The sequence below is a fragment of the Amblyomma mixtum genome, chromosome 3 (assembly GCF_055824585.1).
Source record: "Amblyomma mixtum isolate Tamu chromosome 3, ASM5582458v1, whole genome shotgun sequence".
Taxonomy (NCBI): domain Eukaryota; kingdom Metazoa; phylum Arthropoda; class Arachnida; order Ixodida; family Ixodidae; genus Amblyomma; species Amblyomma mixtum.
The window spans coordinates 169,239,967-169,246,487 of record NC_143014.1 but is presented as its reverse complement, the minus strand read 5'-3'; the positions used below and the strand labels follow the sequence as shown (position 1 = coordinate 169,246,487).

The following is a 6,521-nucleotide window of genomic DNA, read 5'->3' as shown; positions in this document are numbered from 1 at the left end:
TTGCTGGACATGTAGTGTGCACGAGGAATCATCTGAAAATTTTAAGTCGTAGTGTCGCATAAGCAGGGCTTGAGGGAGCCCGGCCATCATGAATGTGAGCTAAAACCTAATTTATGCATGCTGTCAAAATAAAGTAAATCCATAACCGGGTATGCTGAGATTTTTCACAGCTTACTAAAAAAAAAAACGCTAACGATGGAAATATCCTCATGAAACGTTAAATTTAATCAGAGACGTTTATTTTCGGTGCTCACAACGTGTCATAACACAGTGGGCAGAACTCAGATCCTATTCTTCGAGTTTTTGTACCTGCTTCTCTCAGAACCATCGCGAAATACAGTCCGCAATCTTTCTTTTTTTGTGAAGAGGGAAAGTTATTTGTATGATATCGTAAATTTCCATCAGAAATCAAAAATCTGAGAGCAGCTAATTGAACCAGCCACCAAACCCCTTTGACATTTTACATTAGGATTGTTTATTGCGCACCAGCGCGCTTTTGTTAATTAACGTAGCCTATCTCATCGTCGTGAGTAGATGCAAGCATGAAATGCATTGTAGGAAAGGCGGAGCGCATTGTTCTTCCGCTGGTTCAGCGCACTGGGCGACAATGGTGTTGACCCAAGGGTCATGCAGTACCGTTAGTTCCAACACATACAATGAAGACTCTACGGCCTGAACCGTTTAGCGGTGGTAAGCGCTATTCTATCACAGGCGTACCGCGTCTGTCCATCGTTTAGCCACAGGCTGGGGCGCGCACAAACACAAGCTTGACATTTTAGTCACTTCGACGGCTCTCGGCACCGCATCTTCCGCAGGGCCGGACTAAGAAAAATGGGGGCCCTGGGCTAATGCGCATGGAGGCCCCCCCTCCCTTTCCCTCCACTGACCCCCCTGCCCCATGCTACACTACTAGAATATATCCCATGTTTCATTGTAATTCCACCAAATTAAAAAGAAGGAAGTGCGATCAATAGGATTCATGCAACAGTAACGCAGTAGCATTAGATTTACCGCGCACAAAGCGCAACGCTACTCTTGGAACGCGCGACACGTGTCCGTCTGTGGCCGAGCGCCGAACGCCACGGAAGAGCCTACCGACAACTTGGGGGGCTGCATTGAAGCGCACTGCGCGCGCCGCCTACTCTCCTCTTTCAGTAACACCGTACGCAAGCCGACACACGGGTTTTTGTTCGCAGCACTGTTTTAATGCTGGTGCATTATAGAAACGCAGGCTGACCAAGCTTCCTACAGTTAAGCTGGGTGTTCCGGCTGCCGGCAGCGACTACGATATAGAAACACTCGTTAATTAGTGCCCTGGGAGGGTATTATTAAAAGTTATTAAAATTAATTTGATTACACAATGAAAGTTTACTGCCCTCCCCATGGGGCACATTTGAATAGAAGAATTTAAGTCCTGTATCAGTAGTGAGCGTGCTCGGCGATGAGCTGAGTACCCGGGCTCAGACAGAGCCACACGGCGGCCGCGTTTTGATGGAGGCGAAATGCAAAAAGGCGCCCCTGAGCTCTCCCTTTCAGAGCACGTTAAAGATCCCCAGCTGGTCGAAATTATTCCTGAGCGCTCCAAAATGGCACCCCTTTTTTTTTTTTTTGCTGCTGCGGTGGATCAGTGGTTATGGTGCTCGGCTGCTTACCCGAAAGATGCAGGTTCGATACCGGCCAGAGCGGTCGAATTTCGATGGAGGCGAAATTCTAGAGGCCCGTGTACTGTGCGATGTCAGTGCGCGTTAAAGAACCCAAGTTGGTTGAAATTTCCGAAGCCCTTCACTAGGCGTCCCTCATAGCCTGAGTTGCGTTGGGACGTTAAACCCCCATAAACCAATAAACCAACGGCATCTCTTTCTCTCCTTTCATTCACACCTTCCTCCCTCCCCTCAAGACATGGTTTAGGTGACCACCTAGAAGTGAGGCAGTTACTGCGCCTTTTATTTCATCAAAAATTAAATTTCACTTGGTTCTACAAAGCCAATTCCAAGAAAAAAGAACGAACAAAATAAATTCCCCTGGCCGCGGCGGTCACATTTCACTGGAGGCGAAATGCTAGAGGCCCGTTCACTATGCGATATCAGTGCACTTTAAAGAACTCGAGGTGGTCGAAATTATCCGAGGCCTTCCACTACGGCGTCCCTCATAACCGGACTTGATTTGGCACGTTAAAGCCCATAAACCTAAACATAAACCCATAAACGAGTGTTTCGGTTTCCTAGTGGCCGCCGGAGCACCACGTGAAATTGTGGGACTTCCAAGAAGCTATCACAGCCTGATTAGTTTTTCAATATGGTAAAGCTAAAGAAGAAAACCGGGTGTTGTACAATTCTGACGACCAAATGCCGTATCTGCGCGAAATTAGAACTCGAACAATCCACCCGTGTAGCTGCGAGAAGCATTATACTGCGCGCGTTTATTTTCTCTACAGCCTGTATATGATACTCGCACAAGTAGGCGCCGCTTCAAATTTTGCTGCGCGTTCTAGTTTTCGTTTTCGCCTCCCCTGCTCTAATCATACTTGCGACACTAAAGGGTTGCATTGCCTCATATATGTAAGCCACGCAGAGGGCGCAAAGCAAGTACTCCTTACATCGAATATATGTGTGGTTTTAAAAATTAATTAGTGGATTTTTAGCGGATTATGAAAGCAGTCCCAGCAGAATGCTTGGTGGCGAGGCAGGAGTCCAGCCTGTTATGCCGACGCCAGGATTCTCAAACACACCTTCAACACTACACCTCCAGACGCCACTGGACGGGGGGGATTGACGGAAAACCACGAAAACCTTTCCGCAATCCGTACGTAAACTCATATATCGCTTCGTAAGAAAGGGGGCCCCCTCGGGGTGGCGGGGATTCCTGTTTTTGCAGCTCCACAAGCTCTCCCCAACTGATTAGGCTAAACGAAGTTACATCAGGTGGGGGCCCTTCTCGTCGTTCTGGTTTTCTGGCTTCATACGTGTCGCTCAAAGTTCCATTGCCCGCAGTTCCATATACTAAGCAAGTTAGAATAAATGGGCCCCTTCTCCTCCTGTCCGGGATGAGACCCAGGGCTGCAGCCCCCTTAGACCCCCCTTAATCCAGCGCTGATCTTCCGAACTATATGGATAAGAAAACGTCGTAACACACTCGGGGCTCCTCACGGCCGCCGAGAACCCGATCATCGCCGTCACCCGAGAGCCTTTGAAGGCCCGCACGACACGGTTTCCTTATTTACACACGAGTTCCTTTAGCATGCTTTAAGTTGCATACCATTCGGACGGAAAGTTTATGAAGTTCGCCTCACGTTCAGCCTCAGGTTCAGCGTCACAATTGCCTTTAGGTTCGCCGGGGTTCCCGGAAAATATTCGCCAGAGTTTTCCGGGGACGGGAGCTAAAAACATTTCATGCTTACAATTCTCACGTCAGTGTGCTTGTCCCAGCATGTTGACCACTTACCAACTCATAAGATGCGTACTCAACTCAGTTTTCACTTAGGATGCGCAGTCGATAAAGAACACCGGTGGCTAAGCTTGAGCACGGCGCTGAAAAAACGATATTAGTCATGAAACGTGACCTATTTGCGAGTACGCATGGGTCAACCCCTTGCTTAGTTGTATTCCCAGCCTTCTTTTCTATCAAATGCAAAGAATGCGAACTGTTGTAAAGAAAAGTGGTGATAAAATAAATGAATTTCAGTGATATACCTATATTCTATTCATGACTAAAGACGCGTCGCACCACTTTCCGCGCTTATCCCGCTAAGTTGTCCATCAAGGTAGGGGCCGATTTTGTGCAGATTCTCCCAGAGAATCTATCAAGAGCGCCCGTGGCGTATTCAGGAGTTTTGAGTAAAGAGAAGGCGAGGATCGATATGGGTCTGATTTCAGGGGAATTGCTGAGGCTGGTAGAAAACCTGGCTGTCTTTACCGGAATGACGTTGCGTTAAGTGCTTAAGAATGCTCTCGCTGACCAGACGGAGTGTCCTTTGTCTTTGTGGCGGTGCTTAACAAATTGGTAGCGTTACAGGAAGGAGCCCGAGTGTGAATGCAAAATATACAGATATGTGCAATGACACGATATGGCGACGAGAGGCACGTGCGCACATAACGCCGTTCACGTCGACGTCGCCGTTCTTTGTCGTACGACCTGCGTCATCGTCTCGGCAATGCGGCTTGAAAGTAAACTCCCTTCACGCCAAGCGAGAGCGGCTGGCAGCGCATACACGCAGGTTCTTGCATAAACAAACGCGAAAGGGCAGAGGCTGAACTCACAGACGCGCGGAAGGCCCAGCTGCAGTCACAATCGAGCCGGGGCGGGGGGTCGGCACACACCGCCAACTACAGGGGCAGCCCGCGGTGCGCGCTCAGCGGGAGCGAGCCGTCGGATTCTCAAACTCAAAGCGGGCTCTTCGCCCTTAGGGGACGCAGCCCGGGGATAAAGGAAGGAGAGGAAGGGAAGCCGAGGGAAGCACGTCGAAAACGAGCACCTCATTAGGAGACGACGCACACCGAGAGCCCGCGGATCCCCCGTGGCTGTTGCGAGACCCCCGCCTTCTATGGCAGCCTTCTTGGCTTCGTTTTGATCCCCCCCTCCCTCCCCGGGGTTTACACGCGTGCGTTTCTCCGCGCGTGCTGGATGGTTGCCTCTGCTCGCCGACAGAGTTTGTTGTAGATCGAAACGGAGAAAGACGACGGACGCGTGGGACGAGCGGAGGGGTGCGGGCGACACGCAGATGACAGGCGCTCCAAGGGTCTGGGCGCTTCGCATGGCTCTCTCCCGCCGCGCGGCGGCGGTAAGCCCGCAGTCCTTCGCCGGCGGCTGCGCGGGACAAATCCGACCAGGCAGCGACGTGCGTCAGGCACGGGAGCACTGCGAGGCGGCGCACACTCGCATTTCGCAACCAGCACGAGGCTTCAGAATGACGGCTTCGCGACGAACCTTTTCGAGCGCGCGTCTCACAAAGAGAGCTTCTCTTACACAGAAAACGTGAAAGCGAGGTTTATGTTTGTTTTTTTACTTTTTCTTTTGTATTTTGTCTTCAAGCGAATAGGCGCGTGCGTGAGCATGTGACAACGTCGCCTCTTTTTCAAAGGTTTTTTCCTATTTCACCTGAGTGCTCGTGGAGTCGTTCACTCTGCTGCCTCTCTTGTTTGGAGATACCGGTACGAATCAGTCGCTGCCGTTGTTCACATTACAAAGGTGGCGCCGGCCAGCGATGAACATGGGCCACTCGTGTATACATGATGGAACTGCACTGAGACAGTTCCGGCGCCAGAATTAGAACTCAGGGATCAAGACAACGCAGCGTTTATGGCGGCTCACTTGAACGCGAGTTCAACAATCGTTTGCCGCTGAATGTCCTCGTGTCGAGCGGCTTGTTCTATGGGCGCAATCATCTAGGCCCGCGGCGTCACTTAGTGAAGCCGCTGGGCGCGCGCTGTAATATCAATGTGGCTTTTGAGCAGCACTCGTCCGTGATCAGTGCGCCTCACAGACCGAAAATACCAGTAAGTGCTCTCGGAGCACCATTATGCTTTCTTTAGTGAACACTTTGTCTCCCCACTGAGGAGCGATGAGCTGTGAATAATAAGCAAATTTCATTTATTAGTTATCGCAACGAGATGCCCTATGTCCGGGGTATTTGTCTAGTTGTTTTCAGTCTTGGTGTAGTTTCAATCCTTGCGTTGCACATTTAAGTAAAATTACCCGGTCTGCCTAGTTTGCCGCTAGAGTCTCCTGTATGGGTCCGGAAACAGGAAGATATTGTCTCTTCCCAGTTTAAACAATAAGCTTTTTTTTTCTTTAATTCTACGCAATAGCTCAGAATATGCAAATAGGAGCAAGACCCATTGCGCAAATTGCATGCTGCGGGAGATTTTCTGCTACCGCATTCGCAGCTGTTCCATCTCAATTTTAAAAAGTTTTAACTAAAGTGCGCGCGCCTAAGGGCGGGAGCTTTCCTCTGGAAAGTATCGGTATTTCGGAAACCTAAGTTTGTTTCCATTTGAAACCCTGAAGATGTTTCGGGCAGACGCCATGTGTGAGCGCGACCGCTCTGTTGTGAACCCTGCGGCAGCACAGACTACTGACAAACACCTAAAAACGTGAATATCATCCAGTAACAAGTTAATATAAGAAAGTGGTTGCGCGAACTGGTTAGGTCCAAAACAAAAGAGCGCGTTATTTAAAAGATATCAGGTCCGCACGCCACACTATTCATGCACTGACATCCACTTCTAGTGTCGTTCTTTTTCTTTCCGTTCAGTAAAATGGAGACCTCTGAACTTAGGAGGTACGGTAATCGAATTGTTCAAAGAGAGTTCTTTCGCGGCCTGCTTCAGGAAGCGCTTGCGTTCCGGAGCTGCACGCGTCATTAGCTCAAAAAAAAAAAAAGAGCAAATCAGGGCAGCGACAATACTTACCAAAAAATAAAAACGTATCAAATGAAACAAAACATATCGGGAGAAAATAACAGAGCAAGAATAGGGTGCGGAGCAATTATACGAGACAGCCACGGCGCTTGGGGAGGCGTTCAG

General features: G+C 49.6%; 1 protein-coding gene across 2 annotated transcripts in view; it reads left to right on the top strand.

Annotated features, from left to right (window-relative positions):
• The window catches only part of LOC149352665 (choline O-acetyltransferase-like), a 198,617-nt gene that overhangs the window by 46,827 nt on the left and 145,269 nt on the right, over window positions 1–6,521 (top strand). The gene's annotated exons all lie outside the window — the stretch shown is intronic.